Raw genomic sequence first — 19,290 nt, 5'->3', positions numbered from 1 at the left:
AGATCCACTTGAAAGGGTGAAAAAGCATCACTGTTCTATCCAGTAATGCCACAAGTCTTCAGCTTTTGTGGTGCTGTTATTAATGCAGCATCTTGCTTTCAATAAGTAATGTTTACATTTCAATTGTAGCTTCCAGCTTGAGCTCACAGACTACATTTTTTTTGTAGCTGTTAAGTTCCATTGCAGTGAAGCTCAGTTTAATTCTTTCTCTTGAGTCTGCTATGTAATCTTGATTTCTTAAGCATATTTTCTAGCTTTGGTATTCTCTTATTAGACTCAGGATATTATGACATTTTCAAAATGCTTTCTATTTATAACTTAACATTATAGAATGTCAAGAATAATCAAAAGCATAGAGAGATGACAGAGAAAAATCCCATTTATATGATCTTTCCAGGTCACATTTCTAAATTCTGCTTAAAAATGTCTTCTTCAGGAGCTAAAATTGCCTTTTTAGCTAATGAAACATTAAAAAAAAAAGTTAACAGAAAATGGTCATGATCACTCAATAACTTTATTGGCACAGGCTGTCAAAGTTCAGAGGTAGGTGGTTTCCTCACAGTTCAGATTTAGTGTTCAGCCCACACCGTGACTCAGTGTGTGAGGAAATCACCCCAGCTGGCATTTGCTCTGTCAGGACCTTGGGATGAAACTTCTCTGAGGTTTGGAGGGGTGGTGGAAGGGGGAGACTTAACATCTTGCTCTGTCTTGCTGGCTATGGAGCTGATTGTGCATCTGACCAGGGAGAGAAGACCTGTAAATCATACTGCAGTTTGGAGCATAAGAATGTCAGGAAGATGGAAACCTTGCTCTTCTCTCCACTCCTGAAATACAGACCCTGAACAATGGGCTCTTCTTGCAAGACCTACAGCTTCCAGACACCCGGGTGCATCCGGCACCTCTGCCCTGCTCCCTTCCCCTGCCCCCTGCTGCAGCAGTGGGATCACACAGGGAGCAGGATTCTGGCTGCATTCTGGCTGTGGTCACAGCAGCAGTGCATGAGAAGAAGAGAAATTCAGAGCTGTAGCAAGGCCACAAAACCACAAAACAGATGGAAGCATGACTTCTGACGTGTAATGCATGGGATGGCAAGGCACAAAAGCAGGCAGGTGAGGCCTGAAACCACACCAGTGGTTTCAGCACCTGCCAGGTTTGGTGCCCATTGGTACCGAAGGATCTATTGAAATACAGTACATCAGAAAGTATGTTGTCTGACAGTGCTGACATTCATATACCTGCAAGTATATCCTGCCCTATTCCAGCTGCTGAAACATTTCATGTGTCTGAATGATCAAAGGCATACAGTATTACATGTGAAAAAGAATTAAGTTATTGATAAGTTATATAGATTTAAGTTTTGGGCAAACAAGGATTTTGATACAACATAATATTTGAAGACTCGTGGCAGAATCTGTGGCCTTGGGTTGGAGTTATAGGTTTCCTATACAATGGCAAAGAAAGAATGTATGATCCATAGTGGTGTGCACAACCCTAAGCACTGAGCCAGCAAAAACAAAGCCCTGAGGACTCACTCATGTTTTAAATCCCCATCCTCTGAGAGGCTTACGTGCTTAACTGTGCATCTCTCTGCATGCATTTCTCTCCACACATGATTTACAGCCATGAAAGTAGGAACTTAATCCTCCTCTTTGCAGAAAAACACATAGAAGAATCAATCTTTTCTTTTAAAAGGGAACCAGAGCAGAAGTAGGTGGTGATTCCTCTCACCTCCTCCTCAGCCTTTTCAAGAGGACATCTTGTTTCAGCCTCTTTTTCTGCTTTTACAAGCACAATCTGACCTGGAAAGTTCCCCAGCATATAGATGCTTCGGGAGGACGAGTACTTTGAAACTCTGCCCCAGTAGATATGGCAGATTGTATAAAAGATTTAACTATTCAATGAGCTACAGAGTGGGAGTAGGAGTAAGTGTAACCCTGATTTTCCATGGGTTTGGAACACTCCAGTCTATGCTTCAAGGACAATTTAGTTATATTGTATTACTTAGTCAGAAACTGATATCTAGGACTCTTTGGAAACAGTTTCCCAAGCCAGCTTCCCTACAGAGCCAAACTTGCTTCTTTATCCCTGTCCCAATCAATGGAAAAATGCTCCAAAATTACCAAAATGAAAGAGCTAAGAAAATTATCATGCAAACCAATACGTTATTCATTTCCTCAGGAAAATTTTGGAAACTGATTAAAATAATTTAATTAGTTACTTCATTGTGAGAAAGGTTTTAAGAGCCAATTAGACAAAGCAAGTAGGGAGATCTGCAAGCTTTAAATATAGAATCAGAAAAGTGCAATACTATTCTAAGGAAAAAGGTGGAGATGACAGTACATGAAAGGGAAGTGATCTGCAGATGAAAGACACAATAGTAGTAAAAGACACAATAGTAGTAAAAGACACACAGTGAGGGTGATAGCATGAACTGATGGGGGGTGCAAATGGGATCAGTGCAAACTGGCAAAGACCCACGGAATGGCACTGCTTGGAATGAAAAATCTTGCATTGATTTCAGCTGTCTCAAACAGGGACTTGCTACTGCTCAGGTACCAATCTAATTGTGCAGAAAGCCATGCAAAGCTGATAGTCTAGCATATATATATGTGTGTGTGTGTGTGTGTGTGTGTATGAATTGTAGTTTGGATAGTCACGTGCTTGTCTTATATGGTGATGTGACATGTTGTAAGATTTCACAGTAACAATTGTCTTCTTGTGTACTCTGATGCTTTCATTGTTGTTGGTAGTATAGTTAGTTTCTCCAGACCCTGTACATTGCATATGTGCATTTATACACACAGGTTCTCGCTTTCTGCATATCCACAGAACATTTTTCAAGGAACATTTAGTGAAATGATCAAAAACTAATAACGCAGGCTCTGTCAAGAGGCTTAGATTGGAAAGCACCAGACAGGTGCTTCATACTTGAGCAGTGTGGAAAATTCTGAATTGGAATATTCAAGTTTTGCCATGGATGTACTATCATTCACATTGGGCCAAGCTCTATCTACAGTATAGATTTCACAGCTGTCAGTTTGCACTACATGAATGAACAGGCTCATGTATGTTATGCATCCTCTTATTCCAGTGCTCTCCACTGCTAGAAGTGCTGTTAGGCCTGCAAACTTTTGCCTCCTTCTTATAACACCCAACATCACATGCACAAATCTGGTAGTGTGAAGCAAATTTAGAATTTCCCTCTTTCTGTATATGTCATTACAGATGGCTACAGATGGTTCTGTTCCATACAAGGGTCTGATGCAGAAGGTAGAACCTCTCAAAGTGTACACTTACGTATGTGAAAAGTATGTGAATGCCAAGTGTAAGCTAGATTGCTTGGACCAGATAACCCAGACTTTACCTCACACTCAATAAAATTATTTATGGAGGAAGAAAATGCTTCACATGAAAAAAGGAGAGTTCTTGCAGCTGCAAGGAAGGCTGAAGATATTGATAAATTGATGATAAGCAAAATTTAGACTTTTATGTTCATAATAATAATGCTAATTATTGACATTAATATGGTAAAGAGAAATTATTTTATAAACATTGAATATGTAGAGTTATCTGTCAAACCAAGCTTGCAAGGTCGTAAAGCAACATGAATAAGCGCTATTGTTGCTAAAGAATATATTTCAGAGAACTCATGTGTTTTCTCTTCCATAGTATAGGCATTTCAAAAAAAGCCTATGCAAAAGCTTGACAAAAGCTGAAGGTCACATCTGGAAGATGAAAATGTATTTTCCCACAGAAGGTATTAAAGGGGTTATGATTATGCTAGAGCACACTGTTAAGTATATGGAACCATTACATTTTGACAAGGTAACTGATCTAGATGAATGACATTCACAAATTCCAGAGAAATCATTAAGGTAAAGTAAGAAAAGCCTTTAGAATATCTTTTTTTCCTTGTTAACAGCTAGGGAAATGTCAAAAGACAGAAAGAGGGTAGTAGTTTTTCTGTATTTTTGGGAGAAAGTTGGAGGGAGTATTAAATGGAATTATCGCACTGTTTAGAGCATGGTGCTGATGAGGCCAAGGCCATGGGTTTGATCCCTGTATGCCTCTGTCTTAGGCTGCAATACAGGATGTGACCAAAAGTTTGTATTCTGTCACCATCTGTGGGGCAGTGATCCTTATCTCTGTGAGAGATAGTCTCTGCCAGTGGGCCAGGTGGGGCAGTCATCCTTATCTTTTCACAACCCATCCTTCCTCCAGGGAGGATAGCTTCTGTTAATGGCCCATTGAGTCCCACTGCATGACTGGTAAAATTACATCATCCCATTGGGAGATGCTCCAGCCAGGGGAGCAGCCAAGCCTTTCCTACTTAGATAAAATCTGAGATTTGGAACACCAAGGTGGCCTTTTCCCGCTGGATTCCAGAGGAAAAACCAGATTTTTCCACATCATCACTGGACCTTCTAGAGGAGCACTGCTTCAGCTGAACCACATCTGTCACTGCAGGAGGATGCAGCCACCATTTAATGGGACTGCTACCAACACCTGACTGACAGGGTGTCAGGTTGTATTCTGACTCTGTCAATGTTTTTGGGTTTGTTCTCTGTAATACTTTACTTCTATTTTAATTTTCCTAGTAATTCCTATACCCATATCTTTTCCTGAGAGCCCCTTAATTACAAAATTATGATAATTTGGAGGGAGGGGGTTTACATTCTCCATTTTAAAAAGATGCTCCTGCCTTTCTTGGCAGACACCTGTCTTTCAAACCAAGACAGCCTGTTAACTGAAGAATTGCACTTGATGATCTTTGTGCATCCCTTCCAACTCAGAATATTTTTGATTCTGTGGAGGTATAATATAGAAAGAGCAATTGCTATTGTTTAAAGACCAGGCAATCAGGCTTGATGAATGTGGAATATTTCTGTGTGGACAGTCCTGAATACCCAAAGAAAACTAAACTAAAGGACATGTTGTACTTGGGCATGTAAGTCTCTACTATGTCATAGGCAGACACACACAAAACTGATTTCTCTAAAAAGCTAAGCTGAGATAAACACAGAGGACTGATGAAATTAATTTTAAATTAATTTAGGAGGAAAAATAAAAAGCATGTAAGCTAAAGGGGCATTCTTTGTGAGAAGAGATGAAACAAACGAAACAGAATTAGTGGTCAAAGCTGAATACTACTCTGGTGTACAAAAGGGAGGTTATTGGAAAAAGAAAAGACTCTCCAGGAAAAAAATAAGAAAGAATGCAGACACAAGACTGTGTAAAGACAAAATAATGTTTTTAATTTTATGCTGGTAGGAAAGAAGTAGTAAAGTTTAAAGTATTAGAGGAATGCATTAAACCCACCCCTAGCAGCAGAACACTGAATCTTATTCAATGATTGGAGCTGGACATACAGATAATAAACTACCTGCACAATTCTTACCAGGCTAAATAATACAGAAGCTTTAATTTCCACATATAAACATACTTATACCGATATGTAATATAGTTACTGTACTTATATGTAAAATACGTAATACAGTTACTCTCTTAAGTACTAAATCCATACAAGACAGATTGATGGAAAAAGAGGAATGATACTCTGCTGAACTCTAAAGGGTTTAATGTGCTGTGCAGAGTATCCATCTATCTCTTTTATTTTACTGAGGATCATTCATAGAATCATAGAATCATAGTATCATGGAATAGTTTGGGTTGGAAGGGACATTTAAAGGTCATCTAGACCAACACCCCTGTGATGAGTAGGGACGTTTTCAATTCATCCTCCTACCATCTCTGTCATGTTCCCGTTCTTTGAGCAAATAATCCCCAGGTAGAATTTCACAGTTCTTTAATATAACTGCACTTTATTTTTGAGGTTAATCTGTGTCAACATTGTACTGCTCCCTTGATTTTTGGGTGGTAGCCTTAGGTTGTGGGCAGAATCAAAAAAGCATGTTGCACAAATGGTGCATTGAGCATAAGCAATGCACTTCAGTCCAAATGAAATAACAATAAAGCCTTTAGACCATATCATATTTTCATCTTCATGCCACATATGTCACAGATAAATGATTTTAACAATACATAAGAGAATTTTCCCGTGTATTTTAGTATGCATATCTTTTTGCTTGTAAAGCTTCATACTTCTGTACAGTAAGATCAGCTGTGCTGAGTGAATTATCCTTGTGAGCAAGAAAAAGAGCTTTATACAGCTTTCTAAAATTAGGTATAAGATCAGCTTGTCTCTTATAAAAATGTCAAAGTTTCAAATGCCAGTTTCTCACAGATCTACAAGGTCAGAAAATGATGTAAAGTAATACATGGGAGCTGGAATCAGCTCTTGCAAATATTATCACATGAAGCCATACTTGCTCTCCCTGAAGTAACATGCATTATTGAACTTCACAGCTGTGGTGGTTCCAATAGGAACCTTCCTATCCAATGGGCAGGATGCTGCAGATGGAGAAGTGAAAGCTTCTTACAGCCTTTGTGCAGACCTAAGTTCAAGGAAAGAAATATATGCTCTGGCAGTTGCCATTATTATAAGATTTAAAGTTGTTTAAAGCTGGGTCCCTGGCTCAGACTGTTAAGTGTATCCCAGATAATGAGGAGTGGGCAGAAGAAATAATATCTAGTCTGAGCTCTAAGTGTGGTTGGCAGTACCCATGTGCTGAGCGGATGTATCCATAGCTGATGTTTAAATTCTCTTCAACAAACATATTCCATAGCTCATATAAGTTTCAAATATACTTTATTAAAATTGCTGTTCAGAAAAAATATATTTTAAAAACTTTTTTTTTTTTTTTGGTGAGACGTATATCTCACAATTAAAACTGCTCAGGCAATGAGATTGCCCACTGTTTCGTCTTTACATTTTGATGTGTTTATTTATAGGAACATGATTTTTAAAAGCACACACAACAAACATCGTTGTGCTCTCCAGGCAAACGCATAAGATGGGCTAGAATCTCCATTTGTCTGTGATGTGCATGCTCATTTAGATTATAGTAAAGTGGTTATAAAACACTACTGGAACACAATGCAAATGATGTATGCTTCTTTGCAATGAGATAAACGATTATACGTGGTATTAAAGCCATAATTTTATGCTTGTTAGTCATCCAATTTTGATTAAGGGAGTATTTATTTTAAGAAGAAATCTGCACTGGTGTTCACATTTTCTCTCTTTACAGCAAGTTGTATGTTAAAGAGCAAGATAAAAAACAATTCAAGAATAGGGCAGTTGGGGCTGATGGGGTGAAAATAGCACAGCACAGAGCTGAACCAACAGAAAAGGTACCAAATGGAACTGTTGGTTACTGGCTTCAAAGGTAATTTGGGTTTAAAGGTACAAAGGCCCTTGAGGTAAACATTGAGAATTTCAATATTTCTCATAAAATGCTAAAATTGACACAGAATGTTCACCTTCCAAACACCAAAACCTTTCCAGATTAATTCCACAGTTGTACATATTGTGGGATTTTTGATAGTTCCAGAAGATTTCAACAGCTGCATACAAGACAGATGCTCTTGAACCAAGTCAAAATCAAATGAGGGAAGAGAGGAAGCTTTTAGCCAGGACCATACATGAAAGAGATTTAAAAATTTACTGCTACCTCCAAAATCTCCCTTGTGCAAGTCTTATGAGTAGAATTAGGAAATTTTGTTTTTTCGTTTCTAGATAATTGAGTTGATGTAACACAGAGGAGTTGTTATCCCATTTGAGGGATAAGATGGATAATTCAGAGCCAGAAGGAAGCATTTCTGAGATGAACCATGAGTAGAGGAGGGTGAACATGAGTGCTGTATTCACTGCTATTTGGATTCAGGGAAATCCTGCCTGATGAAAGATATATGGAGAGGGTGTGTCTTCTCTGAAGCCTAGAACTGAGTATGTGTTCACTTCCTTTATAATGGGCTAGCTGATTCCTAGTGTTACCTGCCCATAAGCTTGTATGTGCACCAGGAAAAAAAAAAAAGCATCTTTAAAGGCATCTGAATTTAAAACTTTGGTTCAAACACATGGTGAATGAAGAGTTTTGAAATACAAGTTATAAGCTAAGCTTTCTTTTTATTGTATCTTAAGCAATCCACTTGCTCCTGTTACAAATAGGCCAGCTAAGTGGGGTGCAAAGTTCTTATCCTGGCTCCCAAAGGAGATAGTCTGACATCATTCAGGTATTTCAAATGACCTGTCCTTTGAAGAATGATGTAACCATTTGCAGCATAGGTGTCAGGCCTTTAAGTTCCCAGCTCGTGTCAGTCCCAGTGGAAGTGCTGCAGGGGGTCAGGGGATGAGCCCCACGCCCCAGGATCCTGTGGCTTCCCTGCAATGGAGAGCCTGCCAGGAGAGTGAGCTCAGAGCTGGCTTGGGCAGCTCCTGCAAGCAAGACTCAAGCCTTTGACAGCGAGCTTTGCTGCTTGGAAGATGTGACTCCTTGTTGAAGGGAGCAGGGTCCCCTGACACCTACTTAATGCACACAGGTTGCTGGGAAATTTATGACACCAGAGTTTTCAGTCCTGGCAGAGTGACTTAATATATATTTAAACCTACAATAACCAGGACATATTTCATATCCTGGTTTTCTTTTCCTCTAGATATTGCCACTGTTTCAGTGAGCCTGCAGGGCACATTTTCCTGAAAGACAGATATGCTTTTTCATGTAACACCCCATTAAGTAAAGCCCTTTAGCAAGGACAAAGAGTCTCTGAAGATCCTCTTCTGGCATAGGATGTTTACAGACTGAATCACAAAGCTGACTGTTTCACTGAAAAAGAAAAGAAATTCCAGAGCTCCTGGTTAATTTGCTGACTGCCCTGAAACCTTCTGTTTGTTTTGGTTTGATATTTCCCACGGAGGCTTCTGATGCTTTTTCTTTACCCTCTTTTTGATGGCTTTGTCAATATCTTTCAAGGATTTGTTATTGTGCCAAGTATTCATACTTCAGATATATGTAAATGACAAAGGTTTTAGAAAAGGGCTGCTGTAGATGTGCAAGGCTCTGAGAGCTACAAAATTAGTGAGCTGCAGGTATGGAATAGTTATACTGTGATTGATTTCTCCTCCAGCTATAGAAATAGTGGGAAATATGCACACAGTGGAGTGTGTACATGGTAGTGTGGCTTATCAGGTAACTCTACAGAGTGGCAATTTGGGGACAAAAGTAGCACCTTGGTGCAGTGGAGTGATTTCATGAGCCTTGTCTCTCCTCGACTTGCATATGTGGCTTAGTAAAGAGCAGCAGAAGCAGTGAAAAAGTGTAAAGTGGGACTGACAGTTTCAGCGTATTGCTTGGCTGCAGAGCTATTCGAAACAAATTGCACAATATGGAGCTGGTGGCCATGGGATTGGTGTCTTCCTGATGGACATGTTCCGTGTTCTTAGCTTCAGATCAGCCTTAAACAACTATTTTCAAATTTCTCTCTGCCTGCCAAAGTGTTCCTATCAGCCGTTCACAACTTCAGTAGAATTTATTTCTTCCCACCTACCATGCACAGGAAATTTGACTCAGAAAGATGAGATGCAAATATTATGCAGGATTGACCTTTTCATTTACAGGGTAACTAATTAGCTTGACAAGTAACACATTTAGTAAAATACGTATATGTCATTAGATAATCCAGCCTACCTTTTTATGGTGGCTCCCTAAAATACATCTTACTATTGTTGCAATTAACTGCAGGCTTGCTGCTGACTTCAATAAGAGCAGCACTACAGACTTAGACCAAATTTAAAGTAACTTAATGTGCAGTCTCTGATCTGGCAGCCTCTTAGTTACTTCTTAGTTGTGCTTTGGCACCACAGTGTAGTGCTGACTGAGTACCTTTTCCAGTTCTGCTTATTTTTGCTGTAGGACAGGACACGTGGGGCATTTAATATGAAAGACATTAAAATATAAATAATTTTAAAGTAAATTTGGAGAAAGGTAGACATTTCTGAGGTAGACTAAACTCAGATGTCAGTCTGGACACGGCTTTAAGGTGAACGTGGGTAACTGGTTGGACAGATTCCTTTAGCTAAACTACAGGATGGTATTTATGCATAGACGGCTGTGCTGAGGCTGTGCAGGAGCTGTAATTTATATTGTTACTTTGCTGCAACTTAAATCCTTCATAGTTTGGGTCTGAGGAGAGGTAGTTGTGCCCTCCATTGAAGGAAGGGGACAGAGGTGGTTATGTAAACACAAGAGATTGAAACAAATGGCCAAGAATTCGACCCAGATCTTCCAGGCCAACAGATAGAAGCTGGTCATGTCCAAAATCTAAAGCCCACTCCCAATTGCCTTTGGGAGTCATTTACTGCCTTGAACAGATGTTCTCAACCACAGTTAACCTTGAATCCTGCATGGTTTGGGTCTGATGTAGGATAATTAGCATTCCCCAGCTCTGGACTGCAGCGTCTGGTTTTTGGTGCCACCTCACAGTATGGTGTGGCAACAGAGATAAATGGTGCCCTGCTGCAAATGGTATGCAGTGATACTTTGCAATTCTAATGAACCCATCCTGTGCTCTTCGGTGTCCTTTAAACCTTGACAATTAGGAAGAGTAAAGAAGGGGAAAAGTCTTGCTAGAAGGGAGGCAACAGGGAAGCAGAGCCTGTGAATGCCTACAACAGAGAGGAATTTAATTTCATGCTGATACATTGAATCGTCCTGTTCTCTTTTCAGATATATTTTGGAAGATGTTTATGTTTTAATTATAAAATATATCAGTTAACTGCTTCACTGTTTTATATACTTTTTATTTTAATCTGGACCTGAGCCTGATGTTGCCATTAAATCATCTGCTTTGTCCTTCTTTATTTATATTCTTTCTTGTCAATTTATTGCCTCTTTGCCTTTAATGAAGCAGAGGTGGCAGCTTTACAGATGGGAAACTAAATCACAGAGAAACTACGTGACTTTTTACATGACCTATGCACAGAAAATTAATAATCACTCTTATTGACAGGTGCAGGCATTGCATGTAAGTACTGCAAGCAGTTTAGCTATTTTGGCTGTGTTGATTTGGGGAAAGTTCAGGTTTTATGATAGAATGTATGAGACATTAGTGCAAATTTTGTTATTTTCTTACAGTTTTGCTCATGGTGCATCCATTCGATGAAGGCTTTATGTATCTCTGGGTTCTCTCCTGGCTACCATTGGATTGGATTTCTCTCCTCTACTAAAGTGCCATTGTAATGCTGCTTGTTTTGGCTTTTGACATGGTCCCCTGGCAGAACTGCTCTCTTTATCTTACCTGCTTGCTTTCCTTTTCATTCATGTTAGCATTCTTTCATCCCTCATAGGCTTTTTTCATGCTTTTCCTTTCTCCTTTCTTTTTAGCAATGTCTCCTGTTTGAAGTTTAGAGCAAGTCTTCCCTCTCTGTTGAAACATTTCATTCCTGTCTGCCATTCACTTCGTTTTTTCCCCTCCTAGAAGCAGATGCCAGCCCGTGCTGACATCATCTCCCAAAAGATTGCTTTGCTAATTGCTATGACAGAGAACTTGTTTGTTTGTTTATTTGTTTGTTTGTTTTTCATTCTGCTTTTGCATTCTATTTTGTCCTTTCTGCACTGGGCTGATCATTCTTGGGTGAGCTCAGCAAGGTCACTGGAGTCTTTGGCAGGCTTGAGCAGAAGGGTGTCCTATATGATCTGTTTGAGGCATACAACAAAATCTGTGAGGTCTTTTGACAACTCCCAAGATTTTGTAAATACCAATACTTTAGCTGAAGCCTCACTATTGTCAATTATTAGAACTAGAAGACTGCTTGCCATATTTTACTTATGTAACTGCACCAGGCCTTGCATCCATACAGAAGTAGTGTGTGGATAAATTGTAACCTTACTCAGCAGCATAAGGGGTCAGGAACTGTCTAAGTAAGATAATTTAAAATCAGGTTGCATGTATGGGTGTCATTGTTGAATTTTTAAAAGTGGGGTGATGATGTCTGAGAGCGTTTTTAGCAAATATCTTTGAGAAATGAGGAGGATGTTGAGGTGCCATGAGGTGAAAAAAAGGCAAATACCTTTCAAGAGGTATGAAAAAGGAGAGCAAGGACACTACAGACCTGTCAGTCTCTTCAAAAGCCAGATGAATAATAATTGATGCTAGAGGCAAAATCCTGTTTTGTGGGGATGTGAAAGGTTTTTGGTACCAAGTATGACTTAAGAGTTAACAGATAAAGTCTGGCTGAGATATAGTTCTCACAGGAAATATCTTGTGGCTATGAAGGATAGAAATATCTTGGAACAGCAAGAGGAGAAACAAATGATACAGAACAGATCAGAACCTTCAGCCACAACCTTTTCCTTTTTCTGTAGACAAAAGTTCCTTTATTCATACGTTCGTTGCAATACCTGGCATTTAGGGGTGCAATTGCAACATTTTTTCGATGTACCAAGGTGTTTAAACTAAAATTTAGCCCAGGTCCTTGGAGGTGAGAATTTAGCAATCAGCAAATATACTGCTTTGCTGATGTGGCTAATTGTGTGACCCATGACTAAAACACCATTTTGAGAGTGTGAATGGATTTCACAGATCTTCTCTCATTTTGCCTCATAAAAGGCAGAAATGGAAGTAGTGTTCTTGGGCTTATGAGGGCCAGGGAACAGTCTGTGATATATCTCCACCATTGGAAAGTCTGCTCTCAGCCTACAAACCTTAGTGTCTGAGAGGTATCCAAATGTTTGGATACCTACTGGCATCTTTCTTTTGTGCCTACCCGTAGCCAAAAGCCCCCATCAGTGAACTGATCCTACCAGAGCAAACACTCCTGTTAGAATGAAGAGCTAAAATTTGAGTCTTGCACCTCTGCTACAGTTCAAATAAATCACCCTGAATTTTCGGTGCAATGACAGTGACAGCTGGGAAAAGCAATTCGTTAAAGAAAATTGCATTTTACCAAAGAATTGTTGTCCAAAATAAAACAAAGTGTTCAGTGAAGAAAGAAAGGAATCTAAAATAGTGTTTGAATAGATTGTCCTTTCCAGATCATATGCTAGTATTATTTGCAGCACTGCTTTTGGGGAGGCTGCAGTGCTGTGGCTAAGCACCACCACTGGCCAGTTACCCACCTCATCCTCTGCAGCACCCAGGGGGATGATGGTTCAGCAGGAACCACCTTTACCTCCACCTCTTACCCATGGGGCAGATGGAGTGCCTGAGGCCTTGATACTGCTTTTGCAAAGAGAGGGGGAGCTAGACAGCTATTCAATCCTACTGGCTTTAAATGTTCACATTCTGCAACATCTGCAGAGCAAGAGAAAAGGCAGATTAAGAATCCTTGACTAGGAATCTCAAGGTCATGCAACAATGTACTGTTTATTAACCTGTGCAGGTGATAATGATACACACTGATTCTTGTGACAATTATTGTATTTTATGAGCTTTTTAAAAGAGTGAGAGACAGTAGATTAGTTATCTAAGCTAAATGTATGCGAGCATATACAATGCATTATGCATTTAGATGTTTCTATACCAAGAATTTAATGAAGTGATGGCAGTTGAGAATCTCTACTGGATTGCAAAATACTTATATGCAGAATTTGGGCACTGGAGGAAATTGCACCACACTTAAGTTCCAGAGTTCCTTTACACATTCATGTAACAGCCTGACACACTGTGTATAACACAAGACAAATTGTGTACCAATCTCTACCAAGCAGACTCTGCTCCACAAAATATGCACAATGCCAACACTGGAAAAGGAAGAGTGGCCATTGCATTTTAGGTATAATCTTTTCTTCCTTGCTTCTATATGGATGAGAGGTCTGGTCGTGGTATAATTAACTTGCTTTTTCTTGCTTCTTGGCTAAAATATCTGGATTCCTTTGGATAGTCATTTGATAAATCTATTAATACATTTCCAGTGCCTTTCTGAAGTCATTTGGCTAATGTGCAGAGCTGAACTTCCAGCCAAGTCTGGAAGGCTTTTTTTCCCATTTAGAAATTGCATCTGTTCCTTATGTGCAGCAATAGTTTCCCTTTGAAGAGGGTAAGATGCCTCTATTAGAGGAGCTTATGGTTTTTGGATATGTCTCTTGGGTACATTTACACAGAAAATGATCACATTGAGGTACTTATGAAAGGGAAATCCTTTTACCTGTTTTGAAGCTGGCATGGTTCACATCAGGTAGGTCTGGATGCCTGTGCTTTGTGTGGCTTTGCAGTGCCCTCCTCAGTAGGACAGGACAGCTTTGAGCACCATTAGAGTTATCCCTGCCTCCTTCTTATGCTTCTACCCCTTTGATCCTCAGCCTGGGAAGATGAAAAACCAGTTGATGTCAACAACTGCAGTGGCTTTTTGTTAATTTCCAGACTGGATCAAAGAGTGGAGCAATTTTGTTGGGGTAGCACCAGGACATTGCCTTGAAGACAAGCTAGGCATGTAAGGCACAGCTTTGCCTGAGGCTGCTGTGGCTTTCTGTGGCAACAGGGTGGCAGAATCTGGTTGTTGGGGAGGCTGGGGATGAGGCAGTGGCATTAAGGCAGCAGGCAAGAGGCTGCATGCAGCATCCAGTTCAAGCTGGCATTTCTGTCTGGTCTGCAAGACAGCCAGCATTGGTCCTGTCAGGCACAGTGCATCCACAGCTGCCTGCTGGGGGAAGGGTTGTCTAAGAAACAGCAAGGCTGGTGCAGGGGTGATTGGAATATTTTCCCATAAATATTCTTTTAACATAAATGATTGTGATGAAATCATAAAAGTAATTGGCTCTTGTAACTCTTTTTTTTGAAAACAAATTAAGCCTAAAAACACGTAGAGACCGTCTTCCTTTCTAGAATATTATTGAAAATTAATAGACCATCTGAGCCTGCAGTATCATAAAGTCTGTATCCTTTTTTATTTTTTTTTTCACATACCTTCAGATTCATCTCCAGCAGCTCTCCATCTGTTTGCAGGCTGTTTTCTAAACCAGTGTGATGCCTCAGGTGCAGAAGAGAGAGACAATAATTAACAATGTGGCCTCCAGCATCATGGGGAACAATTAATTTTAGTGAATGGACAAGGGGAGGAAGAGGGGAGGTAAGCTTTGCTCATTTGTCTGCTCATGCATTCACAGCTGGGCATAATGGATAGATACACATGCAGATATGTATATATCTCCCAAAAAGACTATTTTCAGCATTCTAACTTTCACTTTTTTGCAATGGCTGTTGTGCACAGAAACTACTTGAAAATGACAGTGCCATCTGCACTGAGGAGATTAGGGGGTGTCAAGGAATACTCTTTTTCACTTCTCTCATTCCTGCTTCTCTCCATCCTGTCCCTGGAAAAATCCCAGCTTTTAACCTGTCAAAATAGTTTTAAAGCTGGTCTCTGATGTATAGAAACCTGTGAGACAGAACCATGACAGCTATGTACTGTCAAAGGAGTATGACTGCTCAAAAAAGAGAAAATCCAATAACTCTGAATAAAAGAACAGGGAAATGTAGGAGTCTGCAGTAGCATGTGGGGTATTTCTTTCATGCATATGAAAGATACATTGATCAGGGAGTACTAAATTTATATACAGGAAGACCATTTGACTGGTTTATACTTAGAGAGATTATAATGTGTATGCACGGAACTGGAAATTAAAGATCTGCACATTTAGAGAGAGGTTAAAAATGAACACCATACAATGAATTAGGATTTTTCCCCCAAATGTAGGTCCTGAAATTAGAAAACCAAATCCATTTATAAGCTCTTAAATGCAAGTGGCCTCATTTCCAACCTGCTGAGCAGCCACTGCATCTGCCTGGTTTTGTTATTCACACTGGCTCTATTTCTGAAAAACAGCTGTCAGGAAGGAGATCCTATAGGATCTCCTCTGACGTGTCTAGCTGGCAAACAGCCACATCCAGCTGCAGCACCTCTGTGCCATGTGAGTACAGCTGGAGATAAGGGGAAGTGCTGCTGAGCTTTCTGACTGTAATCTCCAGGTAGGAATCCAGCAGAGATGCTGAGGGAGGAACCTCATTACATTTGACTTCTTTACTCCTTTTCCACATCCCTCTGTCCCTTCCTCTTCACACACCAGTGCCCATGCTGAATGCAGAGACTATTTGTAGCAGCAGAAGAAACTTGTTGTGTTGTTTTTGAGAGTGAGATATCATAGATGTGACTGCTTGGTTCTGTGTGGAGCACAGAAAAATGAGGTATCTCAAGACTGGTTCATCTCACGAGTGCATGGCCAGATTTGGAAAATGACTATGCTAATAACAGGCACCTGAAAGCTTAATCATGAGCCTGAATAAGGTGGTTTCTAAACCTTTGACTTTATTCTTGAATTTTGTAATTTCACAAGTGTGTCTGCAGTAGAGAGGAAACAATGTGCCTCACTGGAGAGCTAGCAGTGTGTCATCCCTTCAGAGAAAAAACTCATTTGCCCGTTCCCTTTTATATCTGCTTATTCAAACAACTAAGTAAACTTAAATATAAAAAGCATCTCCTCCAAGCCACTCTCATATGTGTTCAGGCAGTAGCATAAAAGAGAATCAGTAATCTAATATAGAACTGATTTAAGCATGTTTACCTGTTATTAGGAAGCTAAAAGGTTTATTCCTGTCTTTGGCTCTGTATGTATGTAGAAACAGGTGCGTGAGGAGGCTGCTGTTGGAACCCCAAACTTGGGCATTTTTCTCTTCCAAATGTCTAGGCTATAACAGCAGGAAGACTACAGAGTGTCTTCCAGGATGTAAAAGCTGTCATTTGTGCATCCAAGAAAGGACTGTACTGTAAAGGTAAAAGTATTTTTTAATAAGGAATTTACATGCTGGGAAAGAATGTGAACTTCTCTGGAATGTGGGGAGTGGATTATGTTAATATCTGCAGATCAACTTTGCCCTCTTGATTCACTTCATGCTGCATCAATTATACTGTAACTTTTCAAACTTTTGTCTCTAAGTAGAATTGTTAACTATAGCCAAAGGTTGGGAAAAGAAAATTATCCTTTTTAAATTTGAGTGCTTGCTCACCAGGAAAGCATCAAGATGGGGGAAAAAAGGCATAACCAGATCCTGTAAAAAAATAGAATTCCATCTATTTTCACTTCCAAATAAAATAAAATAAAATCCCCAGAAATTCTCATTTTTGACAATATAAAATATTGCAATGTGAAATATAATTTTGGTTGTAATGTATGCATGATATTGCACAGAAGTATAAATATGTATCATACGGAGGCTCTCTGCCAAAATGCACCATTTCACTCCCATAAACAGCTTACTCAAAATCAATTTTATATGGGGAAATTAATCAAAATCCATATATTCCCATGAATTTTCTCATACTGCTCAAGCTGCTAACTCTAGTGAAAAATGTTCAAACATTTCCAACATGTCGTAAGTTCCACAGTCTTATTTTGGTTTAAAATGTAGTTTTCCATGCCCTGATTTTTTACTCCTTTTTTGCATTATGAATGGAAATGAGTTTATGACCTGAAAAAGAAAGCAAATGGTAGTGTAGGGAGCTCTTCCATAATGTAGAGAGTAGAGCATAGAGCAGACAAAGCAACTCCCAGTGTGTGAGCTTTGCACAGCTGTAACTTCTGTAATTCAGTGATGTTTCTTTCAGTTCTTGGTCAAACGGCTGCTTACCATAAAGGATGCAGTGCTCTTAACTCATACTTTTAAAAGGCTTGTTAGCAAAGCAAGTGTCTTGCTCTTTCACATCACTGGGAGTAATTTTACTGCCTAGAAGAATATCAGTCTTCCATGATCCAAGAAAATCTTCCTCAGAGTTAAACATTCACTTGTAAGATTATAGGCAGCCGAGGTTCTGACCTTCTGATGTTAAAAATAACACAAAAGGATCTGTATAAATTACACCAGCTAGTAAAGGGTGAGAAGGAAGAAAAAGTGTAGTGGGAGTGACACCTTCAAAAGATTTACTAGGGAAGAAAACCCTTACTGGGAAAAGCTTACTAATATTAGGAATCAAAGAAGAAACTAATGTATGGAAAACAGTACAAAGGTGGCTGTCAAACAATTAGCATTGGACATAGGAGAGAATAACATGAAAAGAATTGTCCTAGGCACAGGTAGAAAGGTCCTAGGTAGAAAGCACCGTTGGATTCTCTTCCCTCCTGAGTGGCTACAATCTACCTAAACAGGGAACTGATGCCACAGGGGCTCTCCTTTTGAGAGGTGAGACTTGGGTGAATCTGTTTTCAGATGTCTCTGCCTATGCCCCAAGGACAGAACAGAAAAAAACCCAAACAAAAGAAAAAAACAATGACAACAAAAAACAGATGGGAGGAGGAATTCTCATGAAAAATCATTATATCATTTATTATTTCATTAAAATTATATGAGCCCAAGGAATTCCAAGACTGTTTGATTCTGCAACAACAAGGCATAGAAGAAGGAATAATCTCTTGTAGCAGTACTAGATATGTTCATAAATTATTTTGAATGTGCCTTGTTGAAATAGTCTTGGTTTCAGAGAGAACTGATTCCTTAGTCCTGTGTAATGATGAGCCTGGCCCGGAGCAGTAAGAAAGGAGATAATTAAATTAATTATAAAATGGAATTCAAAGTGCAATGGTAAGAAAGATGGGGGGGGGGTGCGTTTTGCAGAGCTTGTGTCTTTCCTGCTGCTAGCATTCCATGATGATATGGTAAAGCTGCCATGTATAGAGCAAAAATTGAAGGAGAATATTAATAAGATGACAAATTCTTCCTCCTGCCTATTTACTGCCAATGATAGACCTACTCATGTATACCTTTGCCTAAGAATGGCTCATAGTTACAGTGTTCCTTCTCCTGACCTACAGTGGTTCCTTAGCCATGCTATGCATATTTTGGCTCATTTAATCTTTCCTTTGAAGTCATTCCCTCCAGCTCTTTGTCATTTGTCTTGTTTTTGTCTGGATCCCTTCCAATTCATCCTGACATGAAGGTAGCCAGGCAGTGTTTGGGGTGTGCTTTCAAGAATATGCCATCAGGAAGGGCCACCCAACCCCTGCCATCTCCCAGTGGACTTGGTAAACCCCTGGGATCTCCAGTGGGGCCCTGGTCCCTTCCTGTTCCTAAACTCTGTATTACAGACTGCACACAATGGAGCACCTAATAAAAGAGCTGTGAATTGCACTGGCTCTTAGTTTGGGCTCATTTTTTTGTTGTTGAAATAATACTGCAATCTCAGTTGTGACCCTTCTTCCTGTGTACACTGCTCAGATCTTTTTCTTGCTACCTTTCTGTTCCCTTTCTCCCATGGAGTATCTGTTCTGCAGTGTATGATTCATCAGATTTGCTCTTCTGCATGTTCCCAGTTTGGATCTCCTTCAGTGTTTCTAGACAATATCATGAGGCTCCTTAGTGCATTGCCTCAGGTATTTGTGTTTCTCCTCTATAGGGTCCTCACAT

General features: G+C 39.7%; 1 protein-coding gene across 20 annotated transcripts in view; it reads left to right on the top strand.

Moving 5' to 3' along the window:
* LOC148224944 (uncharacterized) overlaps positions 1–19,290 on the top strand; it is a 412,443-nt gene that overhangs the window by 129,597 nt on the left and 263,556 nt on the right. For 2 of the 20 annotated variants that reach the window (XM_088160313.1, XM_088160320.1), the window contains one exon: positions 14,842–14,965. The exons of the other annotated variants lie outside the window; for them this stretch is intronic. The gene's annotated coding sequence lies outside the window, so the exon portion shown is untranslated. The remainder of the gene's footprint in view (positions 1–14,841; positions 14,966–19,290) is intronic. 20 annotated transcript variants of the gene reach the window in all.

This window comes from Sturnus vulgaris, chromosome 2 (assembly GCF_052056855.1).
Source record: "Sturnus vulgaris isolate bStuVul1 chromosome 2, bStuVul1.hap1, whole genome shotgun sequence".
Lineage (NCBI taxonomy): Eukaryota > Metazoa > Chordata > Aves > Passeriformes > Sturnidae > Sturnus > Sturnus vulgaris.
The sequence above is the reverse complement of the archived record's forward strand: the minus strand, read 5'-3'. Positions and strand labels throughout refer to the sequence as shown.